Source organism: Bidens hawaiensis, unplaced genomic scaffold (genome assembly GCF_021521415.1).
Source record: "Bidens hawaiensis isolate Kalapana, Puna unplaced genomic scaffold, B.hawaiensis_p1.1 tig00010069_1, whole genome shotgun sequence".
Lineage (NCBI taxonomy): Eukaryota > Viridiplantae > Streptophyta > Magnoliopsida > Asterales > Asteraceae > Bidens > Bidens hawaiensis.
In genome coordinates this window covers 696,769-712,566 of record NW_027491760.1, presented here as the reverse complement: position 1 = coordinate 712,566, position 15,798 = coordinate 696,769, and positions in this window count along the sequence as shown.

The window sequence follows — 15,798 nt, the reverse complement described above, 5'->3', positions numbered from 1 at the left end:
CCTTCAGGTGACACTGAATTATTGAGTTAGTGCCTTGTACGTGTAGCCTTGCTATTAGTGCGGGTAGCCTTCCCTGATTGCTTGTATCCGCAGCTGCGGGGACAGGCGGGGTACTTCACCATTGGGAGGCTTTCCCTGCGGGAACAGCTGGCGTACCGCGCGTAAGGTCTTCATCTCTGAGCATGGTGGGTCCTGCGGAACCAGTTGGTCCTTGCGCAAACGTCCCTCTTCAAGGTGAGTCTTGCGGGTCCAACTGGGCTCTGCTGGGACCTACCTCTTCAAGTCCCCCCAGTTCAATGTTCTTCTCATGAATTGTTAATAAGTGAGGTGAACTTTGGACTTAATCAAGGGGTTTTGAAAAGGATTTAGTTTTAAGGTTGTCCGTGGGGATTCTTCCCGCGGTTTCCCTAATGTCACGCAGAAATTCCCGACTTTTCTGCTTGATCTTTGGGTATGATGCGGGTTGGTGTGTAACCTCATCGCAAGTCAGGAGCGTTGAGTTCCACTTGTGTAGATTCTCCATGAGGTTTTGGTAGTTTTGAACATAGTGATCAATTATGTTAAAACAACCAATTCCATCTTGGAGCTTCAAACAATCTAGTTCTCGACGTTCCCGCTATGCGGGGATGTTATTCCCGTTTCCGCAAGCATGGCCCAGAAGATCCTTCTTGGTTTCAATTCCCTGCGGAGTGCTAGGTATGTGAAGGGTTTCGCCTTGACACTGTACCCGCACTCGTCTTATAGTTACTTTACTTCCAAGGTATTCCTGGCTTCAATTCCCTGCGGGTGCTAAGTATGTGAAGGGTTTTGCCTTGACACTGTACCCGCACCCGTCTTATAGTTACTTGGTTGCCGAGGTAAGGGGTATAGTCCCGCTTACTTTTGAATCTTTTTGAATCTTTTTGAAATTCGAAGAGTTGGTGAAATGATAAGAACAGTCCAAACTGTTGAAACGTCGTCCGACGGTTTCTTCTGACAGTGTCAGGACGTGCAGGAAGTTATGGCGACGTGACAGTACATGGTCATTCCAGACGCTTTTTCAGGCGCGTGGGCGCAATTTTTTGGGCGCGTGGGTGCGGATTTTACGGCGCACGTCCCGTCAACAGCTGTTGCCAGCTTGCTTTTTCCACGTGTCATAGTTTCATTGCACCAGCTCTTTTCTCTCTCCTCCGCATTAAATTCATCGCATTCATTGTGATGAGTATATAAAGGGGATAGGGTCATTTGTAATCCACACTTTCACTTCTCTCTTCTCTTTCTAAGCGATTTCCGGCGAATACTCTTTCTGTCGAGCATTCTCCTGAAATCGTTCTTTACCTCCAAAACATGTCGTCTACTCATGATCCAGAAGCTATCGTCGAAGAGTCTGACTTGTATGTCGAGAACCCGACGTCTACGTCCGATAAGGACGATAAGAGCGCTGCTGGCGAATGCCAGTGTGCTCTTCCCATCGAGCTTTACTGGTACATCGTCCGGAAGTTCATGCTCGAGCCGTTCGAGCCTGAGTTTCCGGAGCCACACCAGACGGTGTACGATGCCCCGAAGGGCAAAATAGGGGTATATGTCGCCTTCTTCGTCTATGGGAATCTTAGGTTCCCATTGACGAAGTTTGTATACCGTGTTTTGGATAGACACGGTGTGCACTTGACGGAGGTACACCCAATGGCGACCGCCAAGATCCGCCATTTTGAGTGGGTGTGCCTCATTCTTGGCGTGGATCCCCACGTCGACCGCCTGATGACCTTCTACTCCTGGAGGTGCATCCAAGGCTGGTACACCCTGGTCACTCGGATCAAGGGTTTGAAGATCTGCGCTACCGAGCGCAGTCTTCGGTCTTGGAAGCGGGAGTTTTTTTACATCTCTGCCCGTGTCGTCCCTATAGCGATGACATTTAAGAACGGGAGAGCTCTCCCCAGCCTTCACGCCTCCAACTACCAGGAGGCGGAATGGTTTTCCAAGATTTTCCGGATCCGGACTCCGGTTTTCCGCTTTCCGGAGTCCGGGATGGTGATGCTCGGTATGAGCAGGGTGTGGAAGGATGCTGGGGCGGATGCGTCACAGATTCCCATCGTACTTGAATACGGTTTGAACTTTATCCCTTACGGTATGCTCCGTCTTCTTTGTTGATTTAAGGTTTTTTCTAACTGTTTTTCTTTTTATTTCAGAGGGAAATGACTTGCAGTCCCTCCTGCATCCGCGGGAAGCCGACGGTCCCGCTCGGTTGGGTACTCGCGCTCTTGACGAGAACGAGTTGCCCATCCTTGCGCAGATTGCGGATCTGTTTGTGGAGGCTTACCCGCTAGGTCACGAAATACTGAGCGCCACGTGGCCAGGTAAAAGACTATTTAACCCTCGCCCTCTGAATGCTGAAACCTCTGCTGGAATTCCTCTAATCTTGTCATCTTCTGATGAGGAATCCGCAGATGGTCCTTTTCTTGCGCGGAAGAAGAAGGCTGCTGGCGGGAAGGGCAAGGCGAAGGTAGCCTCCACCGCCGACCAGGTGAACCGGTCTGAGTCGGAGGCCGAGAGTGAAGAGGCGGCGGGGAACCCAGGTGGTGTTGAGACCACTGCTTCGGAGGTTGAAACGGCTGTCACCTCCGAGCAGCCCAGGACGACGACGATGACCGGTACGAAGAGGCCGGCTCCATCGGGTTCGTCCCCGCCTGTTCACACCTTCAAGCTCAAAAAGACCCGTAAGTGTACATAACTTTAACTTCATATCTTTCCGCTATTATACTTATATATCTTGTCTTCGTGCAGGCGTGGATGCTACCGCATTCCAGAGTGGAGCGGGAGGGAGCAGCTCTGGACCCATGAAGGTAGGTTTCGTCAACCTACCCGAGTCGATGACCCAGGCGGCTACGCCTGCTTGCAGTACTGGTTCAGTTGCTCATCCCATTGAGCCAACTGTTCCAGCTGTAACATTATCCCCGCCGGCTGTCAGTGCCATTTTCACAGAATCCATCACTGAGCCGGCGGTGATTTCTCTTGCGGGTTCTTCCGCAGCCGCGGCCACGGTTGTGAGTTCACCTCCGGTGAGTTCACCTCCGTTGGTTTCCACCGCGGCAGCCTCCACCATGCCTCCTCCGGCGCCTGCGACTACGGCCAGTCCTTCAGGTACGTTTGGGGTTGGGGCGTCTAGCCAATCCCTGCCTCCTTCCCGTCTCCTTGACCTTTTGGATGGATATCCCTTAGGTTCAGGTGATGGGTTTGGTGGCTATCGGCCTGTTGTCGACCCTACAGGTGCGTAGGGTTATTTTGGCCTATATCCCTTTCATCATTTCTCTCTTAACTGTTTTTTGTTTTATTGCAGTTCGTGATTCCAACGAGGTGTACGCTCCTCGGTGGAAGATCCGCCGGGGAACGACCCTCCGGACTGCTGAGGAGTGCGTCGAATGGGTGCGTCACGCCGCCCCAAGCGGTGCGCTGGGGGAGGCCATGGCCAGCTACCAGGAAGGTAGGCTGTCCAACGAGCTCCGAATCCTCCTCACCCGGATGCAGCCGCGCGTCGATCTACTTTGTCGTGAAAACGACAAGTTAAAGACGGCGCGTAGCCTTGAAGTGGCTCAGGCGCGGGCTATCCGGGAGAAGAATGCGAAGCTTGCTGCCGTTGCTGCGGAAAAGGAGAAGGCCTTCAAGGCCCTTGAGGTTGACGTTCAGGCTCGTCTCGAGGCCCGTTCCAAGGCCGCCCAAGCTGTTAATGAACAGCTTCGGTTGGCTAAGGAAACTGCACGGAACGCAACCGAGAGGGCCACCAAGGCTGAAGCTGTTGCTGAGCCTCTACGCATCGAGAATGAAGAACTTAAAGCCAAATTAGAGAGGCTCCAGCAGGCTCATGATGCTTTGGCCATGGAAGATGCCAAGAAGCTCCAAGAGATCTTGGACCAGAGGGGGGTGCTTGACCAAACTGAGCGTAAGCTAAAGGGCGTCGAAGAGGCTGCAGCCAAAGATGTGTTGCTTGCCAACCTTATAAAGAACGAAGACGAACGCGCCCGTAATGAAGCTCAAGCTGCCCTCCATGAGGCTCTGGTTACCAAGGAATGGCTTCTTCGAGAAGCGTTGTCGCAGGTATGCGTAGTTTCACAATTTCTTTACGCTTTTCCTTAGAAGAGTTTTTGATATACTTCTGTTTTTTAGGTTGTGCATCGGGTGTTCACGAACACATCATATGACGATGCGATGAGCGCAGCCCTCAACGCTTCTCATGAGGATGGGGAAAAGGCTGGCTTCCTGCTTGGTCTAGGGTTTGTTGAACAAGGCATTCCGCCTTCCAACTTCCCTCTTTACAATGTGGATACTGAAGCTGTGTATGACCAAGCAGAATCAGTATGCCGCATTCCCGCATCCGGTGGTGGAGAAGGTAAACGAGATTGCTGCTGCTGATGATGGGCTAGCTATCCTCAAAGCTTTCCTTGAACCGCCACACTCTACTGATGGTGCGAGTCCAAGTGGGAGTGGTCCTGAAGCTTGATACTTTAGATCTCTTTCCACCATTAAAGTAGATTTTTATGTTTGTAGACTTCTAATCTTGTATGCGGGTATGTACCCAGCGATTCTTGTAATGTTTGAATGTTAATGAAATAAAGATTATTTGTTAATGCCTTGCCTTGTTTATTTCGCGCATATTTTGTTTTAACTTAGCAATTTCTTGAGTACTTAGATAAGTTAACTTTCCAACGTGGCGGATAATAAGTTAAAGTTTTGCTTCCTCTTTCGTGATTGTGCGGATAAGACCGTCACTTTCACTTAGTAGGATGGCTAAACTTCACCTATATCTGACCTGCGTGGAAGTTTTCCTCATCTTTTCCTTTGAAATTTTCTAAGTGTTTTGAATAAGTTAACCTTTCGACGCGCGGTTGCCAATAGGTCAATGTTCAGTTTCCTCTATCATGATTGTGCGGGTAAGACCGTCACTTTCATTTATTGGGATGACCAAACTTCACCTATAGCTGACCTGCGTGAAGGTTTTCCTTAGAAATTTTTACCGTTTTATGTGTTTATGCGGGTTTTGCCGCCTTCCACACACAACGACTTACTTCTTCCCATATTTATGAGGTGAATACCAGCATCAGTGTGGGAAGTTTATAAGTATAAAGGTAAGGCTATCAACACAATGTGATAAAGGAGAATCATTTCCATTAGAAGTGGCTCTAGGCCTTTTCTTTACAAGTTTGGAATTGATCTACATGTAACATTTGCGTAATTGAGCTCCGTTCCATGTTCTTGGGATAGGAGTGCCATCGAGCCTTTCGAGCCAGTATGCGCCTTTTCCTAAAACTTCTTTGATAATGTACGGTCCTTCCCAGACCAGTGCCAGTTTTCCTGGGCGCTCTTGGTTTGAAGCCTCGTTGTTACGCAATATGTAGTCTCCTACATTGAAGTTGCAGAGTTTTACCCGCGTGTTGTAGTACTTTTGCATTTGTCGCTTATAGTTTTCTTCACGCGCTGCGGCTAAGTCTCTGCGTTCCTCGGTTAGCATAAGGTCTAACCGTCTTTCCGCATCACTGTCTTCTGGCTGAATCAAGACCCTTGGTGAGGGCAAACCAATTTCGACTGGGACCATGGCTTCAGTGCCATAAGTGAGGCTGAACGGGGTTTCTCCCGTACTGGCCTTTTTCAGCGTTCTGTTTGCCCAAAGGACGTGTGGAACTTCGTCTACCCAGCCGGATCTGTGTTCCCGGAGTCTTTTCTTTATGCCTTCGACGATGCTTTTATTTGCTCTTTCCACCTCACCATTACCTTGCGGGTGTGCCACTGAGGTAAAGGTGTGGGTGATTTGAAGTTCTTCCAGCCACTTTTGTAGCTTCTTGTCAGCAAAGTTGGTGCCGTTATCACTCACCAAAGTCTGTGGAAGTCCAAAACGACAAATAATAAATTCCCAAATAAATTTTTTAATATGTTTTGCGGTTGTTTGGGCTAAGGGTTTTGCTTCTATCCACTTGGTGAAGTAGTCATGGCTACCACTAGGAACTGAACGTTTCCTGCTGCTGTAGGAAATGGGCCTGTCACATCGATGGCCCACTTCTGAAATGGCCATGAAGAGGTGACTGGAACAAGTTCATTCTTCTGGCGATTCGTGTTGGGTGCGTAGAGCTGGCAAGACCTACACTTTCTGATGTATGCCAGCGCATCCGTATGCATCCCCGGCCAAAAGTATCCAGCGTTGTTTAGCTTAGCTACAACAGCGCGTGGACCTGCGTGTACTCCACAGATGCCTTCATGTACTTCCCTTAGGAGGTAGTCAGCATCTTGGTTGTCCACGCATCTTAAGAGTGGGCCAAGAAAGTTACGTCTGTAAAGGATGTCATCGATGAGTTGATAGTTTAATGCTTTACATCGTATTTTTCTTGCCTGTGTTTTTGACTCTGGTAGTATACCCGCTGCAAGGTAATTTATTATTGGTGTCATCCACGTTTCTGTACCGGTTTGGATGACACAAATTTCCTTGTGCGGGACTGATGGTGCTTCAAGGAGTTCAATGCGGATGTCCTTTCCCAAATGGGTGAAGGCTAATGATGCAAGCTTGCTTAACGCATCCGCAGATTTGTTTTCGCTACGCTTGACGTGTATGACTTTACAATCATTAAAATCGCGCATAAGGGTTTTTGCTTGTGCGACGTACAGGGCCATTGTGTCGTTCACGGCCGTGTACGTTCCGTTTATCTGGTTGGCCACTAACATGGAATCCACGTGGGCTTCCAAGTTTTTCACTCCCATTTTACGCGCAATTCTCAGCCCTGCCAAGAATGCTTCATACTCGGCTTCGTTATTCGTACTTGGAAAATCCAGTCGAATAGCGTAAGTGTATTCTTGGCCTGCTGGGTTGGTTAATTTCAACCCTGCGCCTGAACCCTCGTTGCTGGCTGCTCCATCAGTGTAGAGTCGCCAGACATCATTGATGTCCTGTGCTGGGGAGGGTTGAGCCTCCTCCTGGCAATCTTTCTCCCGCGAAGCGGGGACTTCTGCAATAAAATCGGCCAAAACCTGGCCTTTCATAGCTGGTCGTGGCTTGTACTTTATCGCATATTCCCCCAACTCAATTGCCCATTTGGCTAGACGTCCCGATAATTCGGGTTTGCCTTGAACGTTTGCGAGTTTGAAGTTGGTGAGAATGGTGATTGGGTGACCTTGGAAATATCGTCTTAGCCTGCGTGAAGCCTGTACAAGTGCTAAGACTAGTTTTTCCATGGTTGAGTACCGGGTTTCTACGTCTGTTAGGACACGGCTAACATAGTAAATAGGCATCTGGATACCTTTCCGCTCTACTAGCAGGACTGCCCCGGTTGCTCTATCTGTGGCAGAAAGATATATGATTAATTCCTCCCCCGCTTCTGGTGCTGTGAGCGTTGGGAGTTCGATCAAGCGTGACCGAATTTCCTGAAAAGCTGCTTCCGCTTCTGGTGTCCAGTGAAAGTGCGTTTTCTTTAAACAGTTTCTTAATGTTGACACGAATGGGAACGACCTATCCGCATGGTTTAATAAAAAGCGGTTAAGTGCGACTAGGCGTCCATTCAGTGTCTGGGCTTGCTTGATGGTAGTAGGTGATTCCATTTTGATAATGGCTTCGACCTTTTCAGGGTTCGCTCTGAAGCCATCTTTAGTAACAATGACTCCCAAGAACTTCCCTTCTTCCATCCCAAAGGAACACTTGCTCGGGTTGAGCTTCATGTTTATCTTTCTGAGCGTGTTGAAAGTTTCTTCGATGTCTTTCAACATCGCTTCTGGCTCAGGGCTTTTGATGACCAAATCATCCATGTAGACTTCCAAGTTTCTCCCAATCTGGGCATGAAACTCTTTGTCCATCAGGCGTTGGTATGTGGACCCTGCATTCTTAAGTCCGAATGGCATCATTTGGTAACAAAATGTGCCATCGGGCGTCCGAAATGCGGTTTTGTCCTGATCATCTACAGCCATGTGGATTTGATGGTACCCCTTATATGCGTCAAGGAAGCATTTAAGGCGAAACGGTGCTAATGAATCCACTTTGAGGTCAATTTCGGGTAACGGGTAACAATCTTTGGGGCATGGTTTGTTTAAATCTTTGAAATCTATACACATGCGCCATTGTTTGTTAGCCTTCGGTACCATAACGGGATTTGCAACCCATGTTTGATATCTACTAACGCGTACGATGCCCGCATCAAGGAGTTCCTTTACTTGGGTTCTACACGCGTTAGCCTGTTCCGCCCCCATTACTCTGCGCTTTTGTATGACTGGCGTAAAAGCCGGGTCACACTTGAGCTTATGCTCTGCTTTACTTCGAGGTACACCAGTCATGTCAGCTGGTGTCTGTAACATCTGCCCCGATCCGACCCGACCCAGGTACCCGTTTCTCTGACCCGATCTCTTTCTTTTATGATTTAATATTTATTTATACTTATATTTTACTTTTAATAATAATAATATACTTTTCCTTCCCGCCTCTTTCTCTCTCTTTCTTTCCGCCGTCCCGTCCCTCTCCTTCTCTCTTTCCGCCTTCTTTTCCCTCTTGTCGCCGTCCCGCCCTTAAGCCTTGTTTCCCTCTTTTTCTTCTAACTCTTTGCTTGTCCTTTGTTCCTTCCCGCCTAAGGTTGTCTGCGCAGCTCCACGCGCCAGACCCCTTACAAGGAATCCTGCGTGAAGACCACCTGTTTCAGCGTTACGCGAGACGAACTCTTCTCGCAGCGCGCTAAGGATTTGTAGTTCTTCTCGCAGCGCGCTAAGAATCGTAGTTCATCCCTCGACGCGCGAAGAATTATAGTTCTTCCCGCGGCGCGCTAAGAAATGTGATTCTTCCCGCGGCGCGCTTAGAAATGTAGTTCTTTCCGCGACGCGTTAAGGTTGGTTCTGTCTGCCTTCGCGCTCGCGCTCTCTTGACCTTCTGTGTCTGCCTTCGCGCTCGAGCCTTCTCGCGCTAAACCCTTTGAGTTTTCTTCTGTTTAATCTAGCCGTTTGCTTTTGTGTTGTCTTATCTTTTGAGCCGTTGACCTAATCTGCTTTATGTCTGAAAAGTTACTTTCGGCGCAGCATGCGCACCAACCCCATTGGTTGGCAGAAAAAGTGACTGACATTATCTTTGGAGATCTGCTTTTTCCATGCCTGACCTGTACCTTTATCTGAACCGCCCATGCCTTTTTTTACTGTTCCCTGTCAGCTTTATCTTGCCTCTGCAGCTGCCATATCTTTCCATATCTTTTGCTTTTGGATTCTTATGCTTTTTGATATCTTTTGCTTGATCCTGTTAAAGATCCTTTCCCCTTTTCTAGGGATTATGTCTCCTAGGGTTTTCCTATAAATAATAATAATATTTTCATAACACTACACACACAAAACACTTAATCTCTCCTGTTCTCTTGCTCCTTGCTCTCTCTGCCGTCTTCCTCTCTGCCTCCGTCTTCCTCCTTGTTCTGCCCTGCTTTTCCGGTAATATATATATATTATATAATAATTTACTTATTAATTATGCTAACTTATTATCAAGACTTAAAACAGATCGTTAAAACAATAATCTTAATTATAGGTTAACTTTGCTTGTTTAAGAGTTGATTCTTGCATATCTTTCACCGCATCGTTTATCAAGTGAGTTATCTCGTATCTAATCCCTTTTTATTTTTGCTTTGGGATGTTCATGTGTTCATACAAAACTTGAGTCTTAAACTGTTTATGAACTTTAGTCGCGCAGTATCCCATGTGTTGAGGACGTAGACTTGGCTGTTTATTTGTATGTGTGGATCATTAACCGTCTTGTCGGTCTATTCCGCAGTTTTCATGGTACCATTAGATGAACACGGGAGAACATTCGTTTATGATTTTCTCTTTTGTTACACTTGCACAGTTAGTCTTGTTTGTGAGCTCAATTGTGAGCACTGGCAGTCTTGTCTCTTAGAGTTGGTCCCGATCAGATTACACCCTTGTTGAAAACCAGACATACACATGTTGCGCGCAGATTTATTGTTATCTATGTATTGTATTAAACTTGATTTCTCACCAACACGCAAGTGTTTGACGTTTATTTTAACACATGTTCAGGTTTGCAGTAGCTGTTTTGGAGCTTGTGGACACGTAGGACGTTTTTACTTTTGGACCTAGAATTAAAATGTATCAGGACAAGTTAATGTTGTTTGAATGTTATAATTTATAATATATTGATTTATGTTTGATTTATGTTCTTTATTTTCCCCGCTGCGCGTGCGCGATAAAATGTGTATTAATAAATATTGACACCAATAGTGTCACGAGTAATGAAACAATATGTGGCGCCCCGATGTATAATCCGCCTTTGGTCGGGGTGTTACAGATTGGTATCAGAGCTCGTTGACTTTAGGATAGGTGGTTAGACGTAACGGCCTAGAATACCTAAGAGTCCCTTCTCGCGCATGAGAGAAATCTCATGTTTGCGCGCTTATTGTTAATTACTCGTTATTTATGAATATGCTCGCACTTGCGCAGTATATGATTTTATGTTTTATTTCGCGATATTTCGATTTTGGTTGAATTTCGATTTTTATTGATTTTACTTACATATTCGTTTGTGGGATTTGAAAATCCGAAAAGTCATGGTGATACATGAATAGTTGATTTTCAATTTCCATTTACGATTATGTTCTGAGGTTGGAGACTTGAAAAGTCATGGTGATACATGAATTGTCAACCTCCAATACTCATTTTCTTGTATATTTTATATTGAAGATTGGAAAGTCATGGTGATACATGAATCGTCAATCTCCAATACTCGTTTACTCGTATATTTTAAATTGGGAATTCGGAAAGTCATGGTGATACATGAATTGTCGATTTCTGATTCGAATTTGTTACCTTTATTAAGTCTGCATTTTGGGTCATTTATTTTACTTTAACTTTTGATAGCATCTAACTCCGTGAAACCAAGCTTTATAAAGTTATACTTTGCGATAAAACCAAGATATTAACTAAAATTAAAACTTTTATAGAATGCCTCCGCTATCTCGCCGATTTCAGAGAAGAGAAGCCTCGCGCATGCGTAGACAGCAACGTTCCCAGGAAATGGCCGCCGCAATAGCCCAAGCTTTGAGCCAAAACAATACCAACACCTCTGGTTACAACATTAAGTCCTTTAACGCGGGTAACCCTCCAAAGTTCACAGGTCTTGAAGGAGCCACCGTGATGCTCCAGTGGCTCGAGAAGATAGAAAACACTTTCCTTCACACCCAATGCCCCTCAGACAGACGAACCCTATATGCTTCCAGTGTCCTGGAATCCAGAGCGCTTACATGGTGGAATGGAGTAGCCCATGCGCGTGGCGCAGAGGCTGCTTCTAGCATGACATGGGAGGAATTCAAGGAAATTCTTACGCGAGAATTCTGCCCTCCCAACGAAGTTAAGCGCCTGGAGGAAGAATTTTGGAACTTGAAGCAGTACAGCGGTGAAGCGCGCGAGTACGCGACGCGCTTCCACGAGCTAAGCTTACTGGTCCCTCACCTTGTTACCCCTTCACGCCGAGCAATCGAGAAATTCCTTGGGGGTCTCCCCATGGAAATTCAAGATTCTGTATGGGCCAGAAACCCAGTTACCCTCTCTGACGCCATTGAGTTGGCCGCTGTGCTCAGCGACAACCATGTCAGAGCAGGAACTCTGTTCCTGCGGGGAACTGAGAAGACCAAAACCACCAAAACTGTCCCTGAACCCGCAGAAACCAAACCAGAACCCTCAAACCGTAACAACCTCAAGCGCAGGCGCAAGGCCTATGCGCTTACCAACCCGCCCATTGTCCAGCAACCCGTTTACCAACCCCCAGTTTACGCGCCTAACCCTCTGTCAGCTTACCCAACTCCCCCTGTAGTTCACAACTATGCCCTAACCAATCCAGCACTCCCTGCCCCGCCTCCTAAGAAACCTTACACAGGAAACCATCCCTTTTGCCCAACCTGTAGATTTCACCACCCAACCCAAACCCCGTGTCGACTTTGTACCCGATGTGGCCGTACTGGTCACACTGCTGAGAACTGTAGAGTCCTTCCCGCCAATCCAATTGCGCCAACACCACCAGTCTACCCGCAGAACCCACAATCAATCTACCAAAACCCACGACCCAGATCGTGCTTTAACTGCGGTGATCCCAGTCATTTCCGGAACGCGTGCCCAAGACTACAAGTTCAGATTACGCAAGCGAATCCGGTGAACCAGATTTCGAACCAAGTGACGCGTGGACGAGCTTTTAACATAACCGCGCACCAAGCGCAAGCGAATAATGACGTAGTTAATGGTACATTTTTGCTTAACGGATTTTATGCTTCTGTACTTTTTGATACTGGCGCCGATCGAAGCTTTATCTCTCGCGCCTTCGAGCAGAAGCTTGCGCGACCGCGCAACGATTTAAAAGAAGATTTTTCAGTTGAATTGGCTAATGGTGAAATTATTTTAATTAACTCAGTGATTAAAGATTGTACGCTTAATCTTAACGAAAACGATTTTCTGATCGACCTCATCCCTATGCCTCTTGGAAGCTTTGATGTTATTATTGGTATGGACTGGCTCTCGCATAATCGCGCCGAAGTTATTTGCGCCAAGAAGATGATTCGCATACCTCGAGAAAATGGTGATCTTCATATTTACGGCGAAAAACCCTCCAGTGGTCTTAAACTTATGTCTTGCGCCGAAGCCCAAAGACTCATGCGGAAGAAGTGTATTGCATTTCTAGCCCATGTGGTTAAACCTGTTGAAGAGAAGAAGCTTCGCGATATCCCTGTTGTGCGTGATTTCCCTGAAGTTTTTCCTGATGATCTTCCTGGTATCCCTCCCGCTCGTGAAGTCGAGTTCCGTATTGATCTTGTCCCTGGTGCTTCCCCCGTAGCTAAATCTCCTTACCGTCTTGCACCCGCTGAGATGCAAGAATTGGCCAGCCAACTTCAAGAGTTGACTGCTAAAGGATTCATTCGCCCTAGCTCTTCGCCCTGGGGTGCTCCGGTGTTGTTCGTTAAAAAGAAAGATGGATCGTTTCGCATGTGTATTGATTACCGCGAGTTGAACAAACTCACCATTAAAAACCGGTATCCCTTACCGCGTATTGACGACCTCTTTGATCAACTCCAAGGTGCCTCTTGTTTCTCGAAGATTGATCTCCGCTCTGGCTATCACCAGTTGCGCATCCGCGATGAAGATGTTCCGAAAACTGCTTTTCGAACTCGTTATGGCCATTTTGAATTCTTGGTCATGTCCTTCGGTCTAACCAACGCACCCGCCGTTTTCATGGATCTTATGAATCGGGTGTGTAGGCCTTTCTTGGATAAATTCGTGATCGTGTTTATCGATGATGTTCTGGTGTATTCTAAGACCAAGGCCGAGCATGAGCAACATCTTCGGTTAGTGTTGCAGAAGCTTCGAACCGAGCAGCTCTATGCTAAGCTTTCCAAGTGTGAATTCTGGTCTGATGAAGTACAGTTTCTTGGTCATGTTGTAAACAAGATGGGTATTCATGTCGACCCATCCAAGATTGAAGCAATCAAGAACTGGATTACGCCATCCTCTCCTTCTGAGATCCGTTCCTTTCTAGGCTTAGCTGGTTATTACCGGCGCTTTATTTCGAACTTCTCGAAGATCGCTTTGCCTTTAACAGCTCTTACGCACAAAGGTAAACCATATATTTGGGGCTCGAAGCAAGAAGAAGCCTTTCTGACGCTCAAGCGTTTGTTGTGTGAAGCTCCTGTTCTTGCGCTACCTGAGGGTAATGATGATTTTGTCGTGTATTGCGATGCATCCAACCAAGGTCTCGGTTGTGTTCTTATGCAACGAGGCAAGGTTATCGCTTACGCATCAAGGCAACTCAAGGTTCATGAAAAGAATTATACAACTCACGACCTCGAGCTTGGTGCAGTTGTTTTTGCCTTGAAGATCTGGAGACACTACCTTTATGGTACTAAGTGTATCCTCTACACTGACCATAAAAGCCTTCAGCATATCTTTGATCAAAAGGAACTTAACATGAGGCAACGCCGATGGAACGAACTCATCAGCGATTACGATTGTGAGATCCGGTATCATCCTGGTAAGGCTAATGTGGTAGCCGATGCGCTCAGCCGAAAACCCTGCCAGCTTAACTGTATCTTGCCGCGCACCCAGCTTCACTTCGCGCCGATTCAAAGCAACCTTGAATCGCGTATTCGTGACGCGCAGCGCGCATCCATCAGTAATGGTAACCTTCGCGCCGAGTTAGCGTGTGGCGCGGAAGCACTCTTTGTCCCTAATCTGAGTGGAATTCTCTGCTATCTCAATCGCATCTGGATCCCTTGTGATGAGAATCTTCGCGCTGATATCCTTTGTGAAGCGCACAAATCTCGGTATTCTATTCATCCTGGCGCTGATAAGATGTACAAGGATTTGCGCATAACTTATTGGTGGCCCGGTATGAAAAAGGATATTGCTGTGTTCGTAGCTAAATGCCTGACTTGTTCTAAAGTGAAAGCTGAACACCAACGCCCATCTGGTTTGCTCGAACAACCAGAAATTCCTACGTGGAAATGGGAATGTGTAGCGATGGACTTTATTACCAAGTTACCTTTGACAGCAAGCAAGCATGATAGCATTTGGGTAATAGTGGATCGATTGACTAAGTCTGCTCACTTCCTGCCCATTCGTGAAAACTACCGTGTTGAGCAACTCGCGCAGCTTTATGTCAAGGAAATTGTCTGCCGCCATGGTACTCCTTTGAGCATCATATCCGATCGCGATGGCCGTTTTATATCTCGCTTTTGGAAATCTCTCCAATCTGCGCTAGGAACTCGCTTGGACATGAGTACTGCATATCATCCTCAGACTGACGGACAGTCTGAGCGAACTATTCAAACTCTCGAGGATATGCTCCGATCTTGTGTTCTTGATTTTGGAGGTAATTGGGATTCGCACCTGCCTTTGATCGAGTTCTCTTATAATAACAGCTATCATTCCAGTATCGGTATGGCCCCATTTGAAGCACTTTACGGTCGTAAGTGCCGCTCCCCGATTTGTTGGAGCGAAGTGGGTGAAGCTCAAATCACAGGACCCGAACTTGTTCAAGAGACAACCGATAAAATCGCCAAGATCCGTGATCATCTGCTGACTGCCAGAAGCCGACAGAAGAGTTACGCAGATCGTAGGCGGAAGCCTCTCGAATTTCAAGTTGGTGATCTTGTTCTCCTCAAGGTGTCGCCCTGGAAGGGTGTTGTCCGCTTTGGGAAGAAAGGTAAGCTTGCTCCTCGTTATGTTGGACCATTTAAGATTCTCGCGCGTGTGGGAAAAGTTGCCTACAGACTTGACCTGCCGCCCGCGCTCAGTAATGTGCATCCAACGTTCCATGTATCCAATCTCAAGAAGTGTTTAGCTGACGAGAACCTTCACATTCCACTTGATGAAGTTCAACTTGATGAAACTATGCATTTTGTTGAGAAGCCTGTTGAGATTATGGATCGCGAGGTAAAGCAAACCAAGCGCAGTCGTATCCCTATCGTGAAAATTCGCTGGGAGTCCAAGCGCGGAGCCGAGTTTACATGGGAAAGGGAAGATCAAATGAAGATCAAGTACCCGCACCTGTTCTCTGCGCAACCTACTTCGAGATAAATTTCGGGACGAAATTTCTTAAAGTAGGGGAGACTGTAACATCTGCCCCGATCCGACCCGACCTAGGTACCCGTTTCTCTGACCCGATCTCTTTCTTTTATGATTTAATATTTATTTATACTTATATTTTACTTTTAATAATAATAATATACTTTTCCTTCCCGCCTCTTTCTCTCTCTTTCTTTCCGCCGTCCCGTCCCTCTCCTTCTCTCTTTCCGCCTTCTTTTCCCTCTTGTCGCCGTCCCGCCCTTA